This window comes from Littorina saxatilis, unplaced genomic scaffold (assembly GCF_037325665.1).
Source record: "Littorina saxatilis isolate snail1 unplaced genomic scaffold, US_GU_Lsax_2.0 scaffold_638, whole genome shotgun sequence".
NCBI classification, from domain to species: domain Eukaryota; kingdom Metazoa; phylum Mollusca; class Gastropoda; order Littorinimorpha; family Littorinidae; genus Littorina; species Littorina saxatilis.
In genome coordinates, this window is record NW_027126713.1 from 45,001 (window position 1) to 66,961 (window position 21,961).

The 21,961-nt window shown below is 40.6% G+C and overlaps 1 long non-coding RNA gene across 1 annotated transcript in view; it reads left to right on the top strand.

The window, feature by feature from the left end:
* LOC138955211 (uncharacterized) overlaps window positions 1–15,668 on the top strand; it is an 18,155-nt gene extending 2,487 nt beyond the window's left edge. The window contains exon 3 of the long non-coding RNA XR_011452144.1: window positions 14,164–15,668. This is a non-coding gene — a long non-coding RNA (uncharacterized lncRNA). The remainder of the gene's footprint in view (window positions 1–14,163) is intronic.
* Window positions 15,669–21,961: the final 6,293 nt, after the last annotated feature.

Consider the following 21,961-nt stretch of genomic DNA (forward strand, 5'->3'; position numbering starts at 1 on the left):
AAAGCTTTAAGTAAAGGTTCATAAGTTGCAAGAAAGTAATGAAGTCGAATAGAAATTAATTTAGTTGAAGCGCACAATTCTTTTGTTTTGCGTTTCAGGTCGGCAGAACGGGCGAAACGGGTTTGGGACCCATTTGGCTTACTCGATTCAGAATCGATTCCACGTTAGAGATAAGATAAATTGCAGATGTCTAAGGCCGCGAGGCCTATATCTGATCTTTTGATCAGTACTATTAATTTTCCTAACTTTGAGATGGCCTAGTGTAACGATCTTTTGATCGTGCCTTATTGTCTAAACTTTCTTCCGGTGTCGTATATATTTGGCTGAGAGTGGCTTGCGTGGCTTTCGTGGCAAACACTGGGTGGCTAACTTTTGCACAATACATGTAGTCCTTGAACACATTGTCAATTCTGTTTTTGAAACTGTTTAATGACGGCGCCTCCACTGTTGACTTGTCCAGGGCATTCCAAGTGTCTACAACTCTGTTTGTGAAGAAGTGCTGTCTCAAGCTTGTTTTACATGCGTTTTTCTTTAATTTGTAGCAGTGTCCTCTGGTACCGGATTACTGATTAAGTTCGAGAGGATTCTTGCAGTTATACACACCGTGCATGAACTTATACACTTCTATCATATCACCTCTTACTCTTCTGTAACACATACTAGGTATCTTCATGATTTTGAGACGCTCCTCATACTCTAGGTCCTTCAAACCCGGTACACACTTTGTTGCTCTACGTAGCACACCCTCAATAAGCTTTTTGTCCTTTTCCAAGCGTGGACTCCAGGCACAGTTTGCGAATTCCAAATGAGGCCTCACCAGAGCTATGAACAACATTCTCATTGATTCTTGGTCAAGGTACTCGTACGACCTTCTCACAAGTCCTAGAATCTTATTTGCTTTATTTGCTTGGGTCTCTACATGCTTGGAGAATTTGAGTTCATTATCTATATGCACACCTAGATCTCTTTCCACCCTTGAACTACCCAGATCCACTCTCCCATCACCTCCAGCCGTTTTCATACTATACACATGTTTCACGTTTTTCTGTCCCAACTGTAGCACCTGACATTTATCCGCATTAAATTTCATTTGCCATTTATCAGCCCATGCTGTGAGGTTATCCAGGTCACTTTGCAACTTCGCGAAGTCATCGACAGTGTCCACTGAACGGTAAATTTTCGTATCATCGGCGTACATGCTACATAGACTCTCCACTACTTCTGGGAGGTCGTTTATGAACACAACGAACAAAACCGGACCCAAAACACTGCCCTGAGGCACTCCGCTTGTCACTTCCACCCAGTCGGATAGGGTACCGTTTACTTTTACTCTTTGGCGACGGTCTTTTAAAAAGCCGCCGATCCAATCATTGACCTCATCAGTGACACCATACGATTTGAGCTTTGCGAGGAGGCGTTCGTGACACACCGTATCAAATGCCTTAGAAAAATCCAGGTATATCGCATCCACCGGCTTTCCATTGTCTAGGCTATTTGTCCAGTCATCAAGGACTCCGAGCAGATTTGTTACACATGATCTTTTTGACACAAATCCATGCTGACACTCTGTTAACAGACCATTACTCTCCATATGCTCAAACAGTGAGTCTCTTACAACTTTTTCCATTGTCTTGCATGTTATACTTGTCAGAGTCGGTAATTTCCAGGCTTGGACTTGTCACCCTTCTTAAACAGCGGTGTCATATTTGCATCCCTCCATTGTCTTGGTAACACACCTTCACACAAAGATGTCCTAAACACAGTAGCCAGTGGCTCAGCCAACTCATCTGCCAATTCTCTCAGAATTCTAGGGTGCACATTATCGGGACCTGGTGATTTGGACACATTGATAGACTTTAACAGTTTGAGAACACACTTCGTTTTGATATCAATAGTGCTTAAGGTTGAGTTTAAATTTCGTTCAGTGCATTCCGGTATGGATGACAAGTCTTCACGTGTAAAAACGCTGCTAAAAAACTTGTTTAACACATCCGCTTTGCCTCGGTCGGAGGTATACTGAGTCCCGCCAGAGTCCTTTAGATCGGGAATAGTGTCCTTTGTTTTCATTTTACTCCTTGCATATGCGTAGAATGCTTTTGGGTTTTTCTTTGCAGATTTGGCTATTTCTTTCTCATGGTCCTTTAAGGCTCTTTTACATGCCGACTTGGCCTGGTTTCGAGCTCGAGCGTATAATTGATAGTCTTGTCCATCTCTGGTATTCATGTATCTTTGATAAGCTGCACTTTTTTTCTTAACCTTAATCAAAGCTTTCTCATTTAGCCATAGAGGTTTTTTCTTCTTACCAGTACCGTCACTTTTAACGTAAGGCACGAATTCCTTCACCATGTTATCCAGTTCATTTGTCAACAAATCCCACGCCTCCTGAACCCCCATCCCTTTCAGTCTGTCGTTCACACTGATGGCCCCAAATTTTTCCCTCATACCCTCATAGTCACCTTTATTGTACACGTAACGTCCGGTTTTGCCACTGGATGATTTTCCTGTATAGCACACATACTCAAACAAAAGACACTGATGGTGGCTCTTGCCCAATGGTGCCTGCTGCTGCAGTTTTCTAACCATGCCCTCCTCATTTGTCAAGATCAGGTCAATCAGGGTAGGACTCTGCTCTGCTCTATGATGAGTCGGTTTGACCACATGCTGGTGGAGAAAAGCGTCTCTGACTGTATCCATGAATACTGTTGCTTTATGTGCTAGATTTGAGGGTGAGGTGCCCTCCTCCCAGTTTAACTCTGGGTAGTTGAAATCCCCGGTAATAAGAACATGAGATCTATTTTGGGTAGCTTCTAAAATCAAATTGTTCAACGCCAAGTTGTTTTCATGAGTGCTATTTGGTGACCTGTACACTGATCCAATCAGAAGCCTATCCCCATCGTTGAGTGGTACCTCACACCAGACTGATTCTAGAACATGCGTCGTCTTAAAAAACACTTGTTGGGCATTAAGAACATTTTTTACATACACAACCACACCTCTCATACTGGAACCAGTTTGTACAGCAGAGTTAATGTTAGTAAAACAGTTATACTTGTCAATGTTTAATTCACTTAAAGATAAAGGATTCTTAAGATTCTTTGGTAAAACTTCTGTAACACAGATAACATCCGGCTTCTCCACCTCTATCACATGTAAAAGTTCTGATCGCTTGTTCAAAAGCGAGTCAGAGTTAGTGTAAAAACAATGTAAAAAGTCTTTATTTACATCTTGTGGTTTGGCCCTACCACCCACATGTCCACCTCTTTCTCCTACTCTCTCTCCCTCCCTTCCTCCCTTACTGTGAACTTCCTTGCGATGTCCACTACCCTCCCGTTCCTTACCACCCACACCTCTCCTGACTCTTTCTGTTTTGTTTCTTCCCTTCTTTGGTTCTTCATCTTCACGAGCTGTCTCATCTGTTCTCGTTCTAAAGGGGTCATATCCTTCTTGACTGTCACCTTTTTGTACTCCTCAGACCGCCCCAAATCTTTGGCTTTCCTAAGTGTTGTCTTCACCTGCTCTGATGTTGCCATTTTTGTCAACAGAGGCCTACATGCTCCCCCCTCAACCCTCTTTCCTAATCTCCTAACTACCTTGAATGACCCTGGTTCGGTGAAGCCGAACACCTTTTCCCCCAGTTTCGATATGTATTCAGTGTCTGCTTGTTTGCGTGTCTCTGCTTCGTCAGAGTCGCATTCGGCGATGCCGAACCAAATCAGATTGTCTTTCCTGTTTTCCCTGTCTTCCATTTCTCAAGCACTGTTCTCTATCAGCTTCTCCTGTGTTGGCTGATCTAATGCTACACCCCCCTGAACTACCTGACTGTATGACAGCTTCTCCAAATTTTTCTCCATCTCTTCCACTTTACTTGACACTGCACTTCCACCTTGCTGCCGGGCCCCATCCCTCAAAGCTTCAAGTTGTTTTCTGAGTTCACTCAACTGACCATCAATGTCCACAAACTTTAACAAAAGCTCGTTTTTCATCTCAAGACAATATTGCTGGCATTTGGTCTCAATCAGTTTGTCATTCTTCACAGCAGAGATTGCATGTTCACTACAGGTACGACAGTACCAGAAATACGGTGACCCGTCACGAGACAAAATGGCGTAGTCACTGTCTGTCACAAGACCGTCGGTGCAGGCCAAACACACTTTTTCATCACAACGGTCACAAACCAAAAGTTTATCATCATCATCTTTGAAAACACAGCTACAAAACTTGCATGCCCATACTTCACCATCACAGTCGCTTGGGGAGTCTCGGTTGCCTTTTGTTTCGCTTTCAGAGACAAGTTTCCCGTCTTTCTTGCCCACTGACCTTTCACTTCTTCTTTTCGGCATTTTTACACAAAGGCAGTTTCCGCAATCCTCCTCAATGAGATATAAAAGAATATAGCCCTAAAACTGAATGATGCCTCATAAAATGTCCGATAAAAATCAGATTAAAATCAAGTAAAAGCCACTTTTTTGCCACACCACCACAGAGCACGTCTTGCCTCGACCGGAAGTACTATTCGTGTTTTTCTCGAACGTGTGTAATTAGGCTTATTGACAGAGAAGCAAATTTTAGGGAACAAATATGTAGGTTTAGATTTAACCATTTGCTCCCTATTTGAAATGTATCTACGTGATAAACTGTTTTGCGAGTGTGTTTGCATGGATGAACTTAAACTGGTATGGCCCGGTGTGAGGAAAACGCGACCGACACGTCTGTCACCGCCGATTGATTGCATTTTGAAGGAATATGACTGGATTACGGAAAAATATGTGGACTTACTGCAGAGCCAGGCAAAAGAGTAGACTTGCTCGCAAAACACGTGAAACAGCCGATGTTTGATAGCTGAAGGCGCACACCAAAACACACTACCGACAGATTCTCAAAAGTCGTCTGCTAACGATGCAAGGGGAGGGTACTCGTGTTTTTGTTTTGGTTCGCTAGCATCTGGTTATCTTGTAAGTTGAATGTTCGTTTTTTTCGACCTGCATTGCTTTCATAATGAAAGAAACTTTTGCTTATTGCATCTCATACATCAGATCAGTTCTGAGATTCATTTTTGCGTGCAACTGATATGGTTTTCTGAGCCGTGCAATACGATTTTAGAACTTCATACAAATGTGTCACATTGTTCGGCGCGAGGTCAAAGGTCGGGAGGAAAGTAGTCCTTTGCCCAAATCGGAATCTGCACTATCATATATTTTTTGGAGTCCATGATGTATTTATTGAGCTATAAAAATACAACATATATACCCATACTGAAGTAACAGAGACAAAGAAGGGAGGTCATGGGATATATATATCATGGGATGTATATCAATTGACATCGCGCAGGAAGTTCCTAGTGAATTTGACATCGCGCAGGAAGTAGCTTTCCAATTCTAATTTTGAAGAATAAAATCTCACCTGAAGGAAACAAATGTCTCCCTTTTTTTTAAATCACAAATTCATAAAAGAAAAGTAATTCAATCAGAAAGATTAAGCTGTGCAATGAATAAAATTAAACTTTTCCCACCCAGCTTTAACAGAGAAGTAGTAGAAAAGAATGTTACAATCTTACCGACTGAGGTAGTTGGAACAGCCATAAAGTAAACAAAGCTGACCTTGAAAGTACCAGTAGTGGCAGTACTTAGAAAACTGTGAGATCTCTTGCATTGTTTCTGCGCACATCACTCACAAAAAGGCAGGAAATGAGCAGCCGATTTAAACAGTTCGCACCTGCATGAACCATTGTTCACCTTTCTTAGTCGTAGCCATACAACATCAACCGAACAACTTTCAGCATTTTTCACAGTCACAGCGCCGTCGGAGGACGCCATTTTGGATGCGTTGTAAGCGAGACTGAGCTTCGACAACATTATTATGAAGTCAGCCGATACCGACAAATACCTGGAAGCTTTCTTGGGTACAGAAAATGAGCCAGAGGACTTCGCTGATACTGCCTGGCGCACTTCAGTTCCTGCCATCGTTCAGAATTGCCAAATCGAACAGTCAAAAAGAGTACGACTGAGGAAGTAACTGGGACATTCTTCGCTGTTCCTTCGAACTGGCAACTCCACTGAACTTGTTAGCCTTTGTTGGTGATCTGTTTCGACCGTATATTTTTGTTCTTTTTTAATTATAAATGCCTTATTTTGTCTGAGAAAAAGAACCAGTTACTGAAAAATAAAAGTAAGAGCAGCAAAGTTACGAAAGCAGGAAAAGACAACCCAACATTTCCAACATTAAACTTTACAAGGCAGTAGCCTCCCTTGCGTTTGTCTGACTTCTTAGGTAGGTTTATGATTCCTACTGTTCCGAAATCGAATGCGATAAAATCGTTATCGTTAGATTTGACTGTGATATCAACATTTATCAGTCTGAATGTCTCGAAAGGCTGAATCATATCAGATCTCGGCTTACGCCTCGATCTGATATGATTTCAGCTTTCTCGACATTCAGACTGATAAATATTGATATCACAGTCAAATCTAACGATAACTAATAATATATGTTACAGTACATTCTCGTAACCAGGAAATTCGCGAAATCCCTGGAAATTTCAGTAAATTTGTGAATTTCCTGTTTCACTCAGGGATTTCACAAATTTCCTAAAAATTCTAGGAAATTCGCGAATTTCCTGATTTCAAGGGGCAGGAAATTCGCAAATTTACTGACACGTATTTGAAGGGTAACAAGTGCTTTGTTGGTTGCTTGTGAACCATTAAATGAGTCTGGTTTCCTTAAATTAATGCAAGTTAAACACTCATGTTTTTGGTATTGCATTTCAGCATGGAGGCGTAAAGTAATGAGTTTGGTCATTAAAAATATGATTTTTTTTATAAAACGATTCAAAAATAATGTCAATTTATTCTTCATCATTTTCTGATTCCAAAAACATATAAATATGTTTTATCCTACATACGTGAGAGAGACACCCGTGAGATAATAATCGTTCAAATCACACGTGTGTATATCATGTAAATGAGGTCATGTCAAGCAAGTCTGGCAAGGACCTGTTTTTCAACGGCTTATGATGCCAAAGTCACCGAGACAAACGTCATTATAGAAACAAAAATTGCGCTCGCTAATTACCCTCGATGAATCTTTAGAACTAACACGTCACGCCACACTTTCAGAGTGACGTTTCTTTGCTTTGACGTAATAGATTGCACGAGGCTTTAGAAGAGATCGAGGTTCTAAAACAAGCGTCTTCAATTTAGCTGCCTCGACTGCAGGACATTTTCAGTAAAATACACGTAAGTACAGTATGTAGGATAAACAGAATACTACATGGCTTGCTGTGTCGTACCAGATTTACACTCGTTGCTTTTTCAAATAGTGAACAGCTCGCTTTCGCTCGCAGTTCAATATTTTAAAAAAACAACTCGTGTAAATCTGGTACGACACAGCAAGCCATGTAGTATTCTCTCTATGTCACACGCTTTCCTTCTTTGCCACTACTAAAGCAAACGTGTGCAAGATTGTATGTTGCACGTTTTGGAGCATGTGAAAGAACGGATTCAAACTCGAAATCGTCTCTCCAAGAGCCCCAAAATGCACACACGACTTTTATTTCTCCTGCTGTTATCGTTTCTTCTCTTTACAAATGCTTCAACGCTGAGAATACTGATAACGGCATCCCAGACGACAGTACTGTTTCCATACGCGAATTTAGCTGCCCTTGGAAAGTGGCTCGCTCAGGAGACCTGTTAGTCTGAAACTAGAAGGACAGAGTTCTGAACATAGATGACAAAGACCCCGAAAAGAACAAACATTTCGCGGATGCAGACACAGAAAGACGTCATGAAGAATGCGATGCTTCAAAAGATACAGACTGTGACGATGACTGTGACGTCATTCACATATACCGAGACGTCTTTCATAGTTGTTCGTTCACTTCCGTCAAAAAGTAGATCTCCACAATGGCGGCTCCTGTGTTTAGGTTTGTCAAGCTTGAGTACGCAAAACGTGTTTGTTCTCTCCTCTGTTGAAGCTGTGAGACATAAACACTCGATTAGCTGATGTCTAACTCAGCCTGACGGCTTCGTTAGACAATCAACGTAATCAGTCTCGTGTGGAAGAAAACGTCTGTCACACGACCAAGTCTGAATAGCAGGTAATATTCGGATTAAAAACAAGCTCTAAAAATTTAAAATATAAAAATTATGATCAAAATTAAATTTCCGAAATCGATCTAAAAACACTTGATGTTCACCTTATTCCATGTGGGCTCCTGATTCCAAAAACATATTAATATGATATGTTTGGATTACAAACAAGCTAAGAAAGTTAAAATGAACAGAGATACAGAAAAGCGTCATATCCTGCTCAGCGCAACCACCACCACGCTATTCTGGCTAGTCAATTTCACTGCCTTTTCCCAGAGCGGTGTACTGACGATGCTACGATCGAGTATACGTTCTTGGTGAAAAAATGCAGTGCGTTCAGTTTAATTCTGTGAGTTCGACAGTTTGACTAAATGTTGTATTTTCGCCTTACGCGACTTGTTTTTTTCTTCTAACAGTCAATCTATCAAAATCACAATGTAAAATAAAGAAAACGGGCTCTTTTTTTTTTCTTTCTTTTTTTTTAAGAGTGTTACAAATTTACTCAAACGTTTTCCACTGTTCAGTAAATTTGTGAAAAAAATGGCATGCTCATTTCAGGAAATTCGCAAATTTCCTAGAAATTTTAGGAAATTCGTGAAATCCCCGAGTGAAACAGAACATTCACAAATTTACTGACATTTTCAGGGATTTCACAAATGTCCTAGTTTCGAGAATTTACTGTAACATATATATATATATATATATACAAGGTCACACACACACACACACACACAGAGGAGCAAAAACTAACCTGGGTCACTGTACAGGGAGTAAGTAGGGACGTTAAATCTAGCCTACAAAATAGCAAAGACGTGTTGGCAAAACCGGCGTTTGAAATGCTCATAGGCACCAATATTGTTACAGTAAAGTCCGGATGTAGTGATAGCCCTCGGGACAAAAAATGTGTATCACTACGTCCGGACTATCATTACACCAGGACGTCCGGTTATAGTGATATTTTTTGTAGGTTTTATCACTATATCCGGACGTCCGGTTATAGTGATATTTTTTGTAGGTTTTATCACTACATCCGGACGTCCGGTTATAGTTCTATTTTTGTAGGTTTTATTACTACATCCGGCCAATCGCTTGTAGTTGTAGTGATATCTTCAAAGCTTTTATTGCTACATGCGGCGGCACATTTGGTAAACTAGCCTCAAGGCAGTATCAAGGTGATTTTGGAACTACTATTGATTTCGTTTTGTGACGTTTCTTCTGTCGTCTTTGTCAGGCTTGCAAATGTCCTGTGTTAACCTACCCCCGTCCTGGCAGTTCAACAGCCGGTGTGTGTGTGTTAGTGTGTGTGTGTGTGTGTGTTTTAGAGAGAGAGAGAGAGAGAGAGAGAGAGAGAGAGAGAGAGAGAGAGAGAGAGAGAGAGAGAGAGAGAGAGAGAGAGAAGGGGCCACTTAGAAATAAGGGTTAAATGAAAAATTGTCAGATCAATTTTCCGCTTCAGGGTAAGCACAGGGCGTGGCTAGCTTTTGCTCGCCATTTTGGTAAAGGGAGATTACTATCGAACATTATCACTACAGCCGGACTTTAGCTTCCCCGGGACTTGAAAATAGTATCACTACAAGCGGACTATCACAATATCCGGACTGAAAAATATCACTACAACCGAAATAAGTTAACAAAGAACATGAACAACTGGGACCGGGACCCAGAAATTCTATTACTTCAGCCGGACTATCACTATATGGGTCTATCACTACAGCCGGACTTCACTGTATCCCGTCAGTCAATATTTAACTTGCTGTTTTGCAACAGACTCGGAATCTACGGGGTTTAAAGTCGTGCGCAAGTATGTATGTATTTTTGGATGGATGCATGGATGGATAGATGTATGGATACTAATTGGGTGGATGCATGTGTTAATGTGTGTATGTGTTGAACGGATGTGGGGTACGTTCCTTCATATGGACCGGCTCCTAATATAAACCGCTTCCTTTTTTGATAAAATAACGGCGCAAAATTACTCAGCAACTGTTTCAAATCGCCACGTTTACCCTCTTTTGACAGTTTCCTCTTGACATAGCCGTTGCAGACTCGCACACGAAAACAGCATTTTTTGTTTTAAAAGTCAACACTCTAAAACGGAAAAAGTATTCATCGTCAGACCTAGTTGATAACACAGTCGTTTTTACATTTAGTCAAGTTTTGACTAAATGTTTTAACGTAGAGGGGGGAATCGAGACGAGGGTCGTGGTGTATGTGCGTGTGTCTGTGTGTGTGTGTGTGTGTGTGTGTAGAGCGATTCAGACTAAACTACTGGACCGATCTTTATGAAATTTGACATGAGAGTTCCTGGGTATGAAATCCCCGAGAAAAAAAAATCATTTTTTTGATAAATGTCTTTGATGACGTCATATCCGGCTTTTCGTAAAAGTTGAGGCGGCACTGTCACGCCCTCATTTTTCAACCAAATTGGTTGAAATTTTGGTCAAGTAATCTTCGACGAAGCCCGGACTTCGGTATTGCATTTCAGCTTGGTGGCTTAAAAACTAATTAATGACTTTGGTCATTAAAAATCTGAAAATTGTAAAAAAAAATAAAAATTTATAAAACGATCCAAATTTACGTTCATCTTATTCGCCATCATTTTCTGATTCCAAAAACATATAAATATGTTATATTTGGATTAAAAACAAGCTCTAAAAATTAAATATATAAAAATTATTATCAAAATTAAATTGTCGAAATCAATTTAAAAACACTTTCATCTTATTTCTTGTCGGTTCCTGATTCCAAAAACATATAGATATGATATGTTTGGATTACAAACACGCTCAGAAAGTTAAAACAAAGAGAGGTACAGAAAAGCGTGCTATCCTTCTTAGCGCAACTACTACCCCGCTCTTCTTGTCAATTTCTCTGCTTTTGCCATGAGCGGTGGACTGACGATGCTACGAGTATACGGTCTTGCTGAAAAATGGCATTGCGTTCAGTTTCATTCTGTGAGTTCGACAGCTACTTGACTAAATGTTGTATTTTCGCCTTACGCGACTTGTTACATTTAGCCAAGTTTTGACTAAATGTTTTAACAAAGAGGGGGAATCGAGACGATCGAGGGTCGTGGTGTGTGTGTGTGTGTGTGTGTGTGTGTGTGTGTGTGTGTGTATATATGTGTGAATGTGTGTGTGTGTGTGTGTGTGTGTGTGTGTGTGTGTGTGTGTGTGTGTAGAGCGATTCAGACCAAACTACTGGACCGATCTTTATGGAATTTGACATGAGAGTTCCTGGGAATCATAACCCAAAACTTGTTTTCTTCTTTTTTTCGATAAATACTTTTGTTGACGTCATATCCGGCTTTTTGGTAAAAGTTGAGGCGGCACTGTCACACCCTCATTTTTCAATCAAATTGATTGAAATGTTTGTAAAGCCATCTTCGACGAATGCCGGACTTCGGTATTGCATTTCAGCTTGGTGGCTTAAACATTAACCAATGACTTTGGTCATTACAAATCTGAAAATTGTAATACCTTTTGTTTTTATATAAAACGATCCAAATTTACGTTCATATTATTCTACATCATTTCCTGATTCCAAAAAAATATGTTATATCTGGATTAAAAACAAGCTCTAAAAATTAAAAATATAAAAATTATAATCAACATTAAATTTCCGAAATTGATTTAAAAACAATTGCATCTTATTCCTTGTCGGTTCCTGATTCCAAAAACATATATATGATATGTTTGGATTAAAACACGTTCAGAAAGTTAAAACGAAGAGAGGTACAGAAAAGCGTGCTATGCAGCTCAGCGAAACCACTACCGCGCTGAACAGGCTCGTCAATTTTACTCCGTTATGCACAAGCGGCGGACTACGGTCATTGTGAAAAAATGCAGTGTGTTCAGTTTCATTCTGTGAGTTCCACAGCTTGACTAAATGTAGTAGTTTCGCATTACGCGACTTGTTTTGTATTGTATAAAATACAACTGGGACTGTACATGCTACATTTGTGTTCAAACACACACACACACACACACACACACACACACACACACACACACACACACACGCACGCACGCACACACACACACACACACACACACACACACGCACACACACACACATACACACACACACATACACATACACACACACACACACACACACACACACACACACACACACACACACACACACACACTAACATACACTAACACACGAATACAAACGCCCACCTGCTTCGTTGTCTCTGTTAGATGAAGTACGTGTATATAGATATATCCCATGACCTCCCTTCTTTGTCTCTGTTACTTCAGTATGGGTATATATGTTGTATTTTTATAGCTCAATAAATACATCATGGACTCCAGAAAATATATGATAGTGCAGATTCCGATTTGGGCAAAGGACTACTTTCCTCCCGACCTTTGACCTCGCGCCGAACAATGTGACACATTTGTATGAAGTTCTAAAATCGTATTGCACGGCTCAGAAAACCATATCAGTTGCACGCAAAAATGAATCTCAGAACTGATCTGATGTATGAGATGCAATAAGCAAAAGTTTCTTTCATTATGAAAGCAATGCAGGTCGAAAAAAACGAACATTCAACTTACAAGATAACCAGATGCTAGCGAACCAAAACAAAAACACGAGTACCCTCCCCTTGCATCGTTAGCAGACGACTTTTGAGAATCTGTCGGTAGTGTGTTTTGGTGTGCGCCTTCAGCTATCAAACATCGGCTGTTTCACGTGTTTTGCGAGCAAGTCTACTCTTTTGCCTGGCTCTGCAGTAAGTCCACATATTTTTCCGTAATCCAGTCATATTCCTTCAAAATGCAATCAATCGGCGGTGACAGACGTGTCGGTCGCGTTTTCCTCACACCATACCAGTTTAAGTTCATCCATGCAAACACACTCGCAAAACAGTTTATCACGTAGATACATTTCAAATAGGGAGCAAATGGTTAAATCTAAACCTACATATTTGTTCCCTAAAATTTGCTTCTCTGTCACGTTCGAGAAAAACAACGTGGAATCGATTCTGAATCGAGTAAGCCAAATGGGTCCCAAACCCGTTTCGCCCGTTCTGCCGACCTGAAACGCAAAACAAAAGAACATGATTGTGCGCTTCAACTAAATTAATTTCTATTCGACTTCATTACTTTCTTGCAACTTATGAACCTTTACTTAAAGCTTTTAAATGGTCTGAAAGTAGTGTTACCGCGTACTTATCGATGCACTCATTCGTTTTATTTTTTCAGCGACGGTCACTTAGTTTAAGGTTGCAAAAGGGCTAAGTCTCGCTGGCAACAGTTTTACCCTGCACAGATCGCAACAGTGCCGCTAGTAGTCTACACTTTGTGTTTGATGGTAGAATGGGATATACAGATTACAACACTCGTGGTTTTTTATATGGCTTGTATTTCAGTCAAGACCCAGCGGGAATATCAATCGAGAGCCACTCGCCAGAGGCTCGTGTCTCCCGATGATATTCATCCGCTGGGTCTTGACTGAAATACAAGCCATATAAAAAACCACTCGTGTTGTAACCTATACATATCCTGCGCATTCCTTGTTATAGCGTATTCGCAGAGTACAACTCTAATGATTTAGAGGTCATCTGCATATTTAGACTTTACTGATGGACTACTGTCTTCAACAAACGACTGATATATTCTGCGGTGTCAAAGTATATCTCACGTCAATATTGAAGAAATAAAGAATACAGCCAATTTTTGAAATTAGGCTCACCTTAAACATGACGACTGAATATGTAAGTAATTATCCAAATGTGAAAACTAAATCAGTTTGAATAACCACGAATTGAGCACGCATCTGCATCGTGGTGTTTTATAATCACTGACTCTCCTTATTTTTTCGATAGGCTCTGCTTATATGCAGCAATCTTCGTTTGATTCGAAAACAAATGTCTTCGGAGGGCACACAACTAAATGTAGATCACTTCCAAAACGAAAAAAGATAAAATGTTTTTTTTGTTTGTGTGTGTGTGTGTGAATAATTTCCCTTGCACTTAAGAATGGGAGAAACAAAACTTGCCCAACATTCACACTGTACTCAATTGTATCATGTGCGTGACCGATTATGTGTTTACCTATTGTTTCAGTCAACTTCGAAGGCAGACTCAACCATTTCACAATAGTGCCAGAAGAAAAAGGGTTCAAGGTCCGCGACTCCGGGGATTTTTTCCACACACTTACAGAGCTTGTGGATCACTACAGTAAACATGAAATCACCGTTGGAAAGAAGAGTTATGGAAAACTCACCACACCTTTTAAAAGGAAGGAGAAGGAAAGCAGCACGCAAGCGAATGCAGCAGCAATCCTGAACAGCCAAGCAGGCCAGATTCCTGCACTAAATATCTATGATTGTTAGCTTTTCAAATACCCGTTGCGTCTTCCTTCGCCACCCATCATAACATCAGATCCAGTACATGTACAATATCATAAGATGTTTGATGGGTTGTTGACAAACATCCCCCCCCCCCCCCCCCGAGGACCGACAAAAAAGCCGGTCTGACAACAGACCACCAAACATCGTTTTTGTCATCATTTTGGCAGTGCAAAAATAAGTGCAAAATCAACACAGGCCATGCTTTGAAACACGAGTTCCGTTTTGATTACTCTTGGTTTGTGGCCCCAGCACGTTGTTGCAATCAAAGCTGGCGTGTGAAAGCAACTTTCTGTGTTTTGAGTTCATAAATGTTGAGATAAATATGTCATGTTTGAGGATGCACAGTTATGTATGTTCCTCTCAGTATTCCACCCCCTCGGTTTTCAGTTGTAAATATTAAGCTTAGTGATCGAATGTAGAAGCTACGTTGGGTCAAAGGTAACAGAAGATGTGGGTCGTGCAGAGAAGGAAAGAATCGCGATCTTGTTTCCGACTCATTGCCTCTTTGTTTTTTTATTAGACCTGTCAGTCTGCTTGCTCGGCTTTGTTAGATGTTTGCATATCGTGGACTGGGTGGCCGATTGGTAACGCACTTGCGCTCGGAAGCAAGAGGTTGCGAGTTCGACCCTGGGTCAGGGCGTTAGCAATTTTCTCCCCCCTTTCCTAACCTAGGTGGTGGGTTCAAGTGCTAGTCTTTCGGATGAGACGAAAAACCGAGGTCCCTTCGTGTACACTACATTGGGGTGTGCACGTTAAAGATCCCACGATTGACAAAAGGGTCTTTCCTGGCAAAATTGTATAGGCATAGATAAACATGTCCACGAAAATACCCGGGTGACTTGGAATAATAGGCCGTTAAAAGTAGGATATGCGCCGAAATGGCTGCGATCTGCTGGCCGATATGAATGCGTAAATAAATCCCTGCGCCTTGAATATGTGCGCGATATAAATTGTATAAAACAAAATGCCTGCGCTTAGAACTGTACCCACGGAATACGCGCGATATAAGCCTCATATTGATTGATTGATTGTTGCTATGTTTTTTGCTTTTAGTATTATTTCTTATTTGAGCTTCGTTTATCGATACAACGTCTTGTTGCACGGGTCAAAATGTGTGTGTCAGGGGTCAATTGGTTTGACTTGAACTTTCTCCGAACGTCTGTGTATCGAAACAGATACACGCACTCCATGACTTTGTAAGAAGACAAAACATATTGCTAGGTTTTATTTGTTTGTGATGAATTTATGACCTTTCATGGAGTAGTTTTGTTTTTTGTTTACTTTTGCTAGTTTGCCAGTTCGTTTTTTGAACTTTGCAAAGCAGTGTCGTCTGTTTAGGTCTGGGGAAACGCCAATGAAAAGAGCCAAAGAATCCACGAGCGTTTTTATTGGGTTTGCTTTTGATTATCCATGTATAACCTGCTTCCTGCAACTATGGTAGCCGGGGATTTATTGCATGCGAAACATGAGATTTATTTCTCAGGTGTTTGTGAATGAAAACTCGTGAAAATGATGACACATACTATTGTTTATTGAGGTGTTCAACGAAGAACACGTACACTTAACATATCAATTCAAAATATAAAACTAAAGCGTTGAGACAGTTGATGAGAGTGTTCATCCAATGGACAAGACAGTGAGACAATGCTACAACTCTGCAATGAATTACACTCACAAACACACACGCTCGCAAAGACGCGGACAAACATACACACACAATAATGCTGCGTCACCCAAAACAAATAACAGTTTTGGGTGTGACGAAAAAAAGAACAGGGCCGGAGTGCTATGTTAAAGGCACAGAAAGCCTCCCGTAAACCATCACAGATACTGTCAGGCTTTTACACACAGTACAAACACCCTTTCATTTAAACACTCAACGAATGGGAACATCCTAGGTGCCCTACGTAAAGAGCGAGCAATTTTTAAAGAGTTATTGCGGATTGTCTCTCAGACAATCGGACCGTGGTGCGTTTTGCGCCAGACCTAACTTTTAAAATTTAAATAATAAATTGACAGCTTGTTGCACAAACATTCTTACATCATAAAAGAATTCTTTTTTCATCAAGACAAGATCAGTACAATTCGAAGTTTTGAAAGTTTGAAAAAACAAAAGCCCGGAAGCAGGGTCACGCAAGGTCGTGGTTCTCGTAGCAGACGACGGTTTATGCCTATCGCCAGTTCCTCTGAAGAGTCAAAAGCCACCGCGAGAGTTCTTGTGAACTACAGCCGTTTGTTTCGTGCATAGTCAGAGGTACATAATAACGTGTTATTGCAGATAAGCTCACAGCGAGTCGCATTCAAATCACTAACTGAGAACTACATTGTGAAAAGGGAAACTGCATCACATGGGTTCACGATGGCTCAGAGGTAAGATAAACCACGCAAAAATACATTCTTTGAAAATTGCTCGCTCTTTACGGAGGGCACCAAGGATGTTCTCAAGCGGTGAGTGTTTACATGAAAGGGTGTTTGTACTGTGTGTAAAAGCCTGACAGTATCTGTGATGGTTTACGGGAGGCTTACTGTGCCTTTAATTAAGAGCAGTTCTTCCACACCTATTCAAAAAAATATGACACTACCAGCCTGTTTCCGCATAGTGAGCCATCATTATTTTGTTTTGGCACATCGACGTTGCAGTTCCGGGGCATATGATCAACATTTCTTTGCGAATTTGCGTTCAAACGCTTTTTTTTCCCATACTATCACAATGCACAGCTCGAAAATATGGCCAAGAACAAATCTATGGTACTTCGAAGAAAGAAGTATAACAACCTTCTTGTCCAATACGACTTGCCATTTACCGTGTGCGCTGTAAAATCTCCCTACCTTCAAAGCAGACGAAAAGCAGACATCTTCATTTTCTTCCAAGGAAGAAATCGTTGGTCATAAAGTCTTGCAGTACCCAAACATACTTCTGCACGCAAAAATGAAATGTCATTGGTTTTCTCAACTTGTCAAGTCAGTCAAAACGACCGCAGAACACAGAACAGGGAAATGATACTGATTGGAATAGGACAGATCTTCGATGCCGAAGGTATAAATGACGTCATGTGGTCACACCTATCTCGATAACTAAGCGTCGCTCAGAACCAGTGCCCTTCCATTACAAGGTAACCTACAACGAGAGTTATATATAACTAGTTTATAAAATATGGTGTGCAGCATTATTGTCAAAGGTTTTATTCACTGTAATCATAGAATGTTTAGAGGGATTGTGTGTTGCACATTCGATTCCTTGTTTGCCGTGATTTCATTTCATTTTCCTAATGTTATTGCCCCATTACTAGGAATTTCGGGTCGCTTTCTTCCAGTAAAAAGCTAGGTGTGTGTGTGTGTGTGTGTGTGTGTGTTTAGGTACAATCATACACCTGCAATTATGGCAGAATGACCGAGGTCTTGTATGTGCCACAGCGGTGACACAGGGATGGAACATAAATACCCTCTATGAGTCTTCACATAAAGTTTACCCATGTCCCTCCCGACCCTGATTCGAACCCGTGACCCTATAGGATCACAAGTCAAGTGCTCTACCAACTAAGCTTTGTGTTGAAAACTTTAGAATGATAAGTAATAAAAAAGCCAGTCACTGTTAAAAGGTTCGAAGGGACCCAAAGAGTAGACCGATTTTGTTAGCATTGACATTAAGTTAGAAAAATTGATTTAATTATGCTTTCCACTGTTCCATTAAATTGGATCATTAACGAAAACAATAGTAAGTTAAACATTACGGGCAAGGTCCAAACGTTTTGAAATGTGATCCATTCTCTCATCCAAAAGAAATAAGGCACTTTTGAAATTGGCAAACTTTGTTCAGATTGTGTTTTGTTTTGTTTTGATAAGGAGCAGTTACATTGAGAGATGTGGAGATATTGATTTGTGTTTTGTTTTGTGTGTTGTCAAGACATTCAGTTATGAATTTATTTCTGTGTTCTTGTTTGTTGATGAGTTACATTATGTAATGAATTTGTGTTTGAACATGTATGTTTATGTTATGTGCAGTTTGTAGTCATTGTTGTTATTATTTCTTTATTAGCTTTTCACGTTATGAATCTGAATATATTGTTAATATAAAACACCTTGTCCTTGTCTTTTTTTGTGAAGTGTAATTTTGTTTTGTTTTGTCGATGAAATTTAAAGAGCTTATACTGAACCAGGGCAAACAAAGCTAAGAACACTTTTGAAAATAACGAGACACATTGTTGCGCTTTTAGTTTGTGTAGACACACAGTTTTAATATATCTTTCTTTGTTTTGGTAAAAACTAAATCCGAACATTAAAAGAGCACATATCAGACTCAAACTGCACCTCAATTTTAAAGAATAATGGGAGCCTTTTTGTATTCAAATGTTTTGACTGCTGAAGTGTATAACAATCATTGAGAGTTGCAAGATAGAGGGTGGACCAATGAAACACCATATTGTATGTAATTCTATCTTTCATATTTCTGTCCTGATAACGCAAATAAAAGGCAAAGGTTCCAAAGGACTTCAAAATGCGCTGTCCCACAGCTTAGCCTAATGTCGCCTCAACAGAAGAGAAGAGACAGTTCTTTGTCGCCGCCATATTGGTCACAGTTAGATCACACATTCATATGCTATTTGGATGCTATGAACATTGGACCGTACATTGAACACGTTTTTACCAAGTGTATGGACTTTTAAGAAATTCATGACAAAATCTCCAGCGCATAAACTCGGAAGGCTTTATGCCGGGAAGTCCCCCTTGGACAATAGTTTTAACTATCTAACAGAGATCAAGATTTTAAACACGATTTCAAGTAACACATGTGAAAGCTGTGCACTTTTTAAATCTGTTTACGGCGGTAGACATGAATGCAAGTAATGTTAAGCATGGAGCTTGCAATGTGACTTGGGAAAGGAAACACGTTTGCATCGGTCTGGGATAGCAATATCTGCTGAAGAGACGAACACAAATGAATTACCAACCAAACACCAACAACATAAGTAGAAACATGCAATCCTAGCTGCTTTAAGGGATGTCAAGAATTACCTATTGTTTGTATCAAATGCTTAAATGATTGACATGCACACTTGTATGAACAATTAACCTAGAATGTTTACCAAAGTTTGTTTGTTTGGGAACTGTTTTATTGGTTAAATTATTTAGAATGCCAGATACAAGTTCAGTCGACCCTGTCGTGGCGACCACCCTAGATAATCCAAGATGAGCTTTGTTTTCCATATAATTAATCATTCAAGATCTATTATATTTATATTATCACTATTGGTCGCTCCCTTTGATGGTCGATATATGGTAGTTTCTTTCAAAAGCAAAACCTAGTGACCATAACTAACAACTTGTTCATTACTTACAACTCAACTATATTCTAGTTCACAAATTCCTGCAGACATGTATAACATATTCAATCGAGAAACAAGATATTTGCACACATGATTTGGTACATATTCACCCGAAAAACAATGAGAACTTGAAAAATGTACCGGACATTCAGTAAAATAAAGTGTTTTCCAAACATGCAGCATATGTTTGTGCTAGGCAATTATGGAGAGCAAACTTGTCCATTGAATGCTAAGGGTGTTTTCACATTCCTGTTAGTACACATTGAAAAAAAATCATTGCACAAATACACAACACCCGTTTTCTTCTTAAATAATGATTTGCATTTTGACGGGCGCAGTGGCGTGGTGGTAAGACGTCGGCCTCCTAATCGGGAGGTCGTGAGTTCGAATCCCGGTCGCTACCGCCTGGTGGGTTAAGAGTGGAGATTTTTCCGATCTCCCAGGTCAACTTATGTGCAGACCTGCTAGTGACTTAACCCCCTTCGTGTGTACACGCAAGCACAAGACCAAGTACGCACGAAAAAGATCCTGTAATCCATGTCAAAGTTCGGTGGGTTATGGAAACACGAAAATACCCAGCATGCCTACTCAACGAAAGCGGAGTGAAGCTGACTATGCTCTCAGAGTATAGTGTGGGAAACCCAAATGGGCATACGAGCTCACACGCAACCAGACAATTCTGGAACGCTGAAGAAGAAGAAGAAGAAGAAGAAGAATTGCATTTAAAAAATAAAAATAAAAACATTGTCCTAAAGGTCGTTCTTGAAGAATGTGTAAATCAGTTGGTTGTAACTGCTACTATCATAACATTTGTTCAGTTACTCTCGCGCGTGAAGTGAAAAGCACTGATTGCCTTAAGTGTTACAATTGTTATGACCTTTCTTGTTTAAATAAAGGAAATAGTATCGTATCTGCCTTCTATGGTTGTTGTTGTTGTGGATGCTGTTGTTGTTGTTGCTTCTGGTGTTGTTGCTGCTGCTGTTGTTCTTGTTGTTGTTGCTGCTGCTGCACTACTGCTGCACTGCTGCTGCTGCTGCTGCTGCTGCTGCTGCTGCTGCTGCTGCTGCAGCTGCTCTTCTTCTTCTTCTTCTTCTTCTTCTTCTTCTTCTTCTTCTTCTTCTTCTTCTTCTTCTTCTTCTTCTTCTTCTTCTTCTTCTTCTTCTTCTTCTTCTTCTTCTTTATTTTCCCGCATGAATACAACCGTGGAGAGCAAAGGTCTTGTACCGAAAAGAATGATGATGTACAAAACAACTCCATATTTTCCCAACTAAATTTGCTGGAAATCAAGACATCCCACTGCAATAGTGATGTTCTGAGCCTCAGGGGACGTTCAAAAGGTCAGTCAGAACATATGTTTAGGTCAAGTAATCCTGGCTTTTTCCGCTTGTTAGTGAACAAATAATGATTGGATTGTTTAAGGACCTGGGAACAACACTGCTACAGGCTGCAGGGCCGGACCAAATGAGTTGTAAGGGGGGGGGGGGGGGGGGGGGGTTCCTCCTTTTTTGGGGGGGCAAATCAGCGAAGTGGCGAAGCCACAAGCGCGCGCCTGCTCGAACTAAGGGGGTCCGGGGACATGCACCCCCGGAAATTTTTTGAAAAACGGTTAAAATCTGTGCAATCTGGTGCATTCTGGGCCTTGTTTTGAGGGTTAAGAGCAGCATTGTTTTGGTGGGGGGGGGGGGGGTACCTTTTTCTCATCGGATTTCACATTGAGTAAAATTTGTTAGAGACACACACAAAATTTATTTAAAAAACAACAAAAAAAACGACAACACTCAAAGCAAGGTACATGCTTTTTCCAGGGGTGGGGTTCCGGAACCCCTGGAACCCCCCCCCCCCCCCCCCCCCGGGTCCGGCCCTGGGCTGTGTGCCAGGGTCTAAAGATCACAATTCAAGATGAACGCAAGTGATCGTGTTTGAGCTACACGAGCAACGCATCTCAGCTACATTTTTTTAGTGGCAGCAAAAAAAACCATATCGTCTGAGTTTGAACGCGGCATTCCTTTTGTTCTGCCCCTGAAATCTATTTCACCATGCAACACGCGTGTTCCAACCTCTGGCCTTGCTCTGTGATCTACCTTGTCAAAGAGATGTGTGCATCTTAACTTGCATTACCTTCCTTTTACTTGTATCTTAACGGCCCTCAGTATGTTCAGAGGTGTGCTGCTAGGCTGACTCTTGACG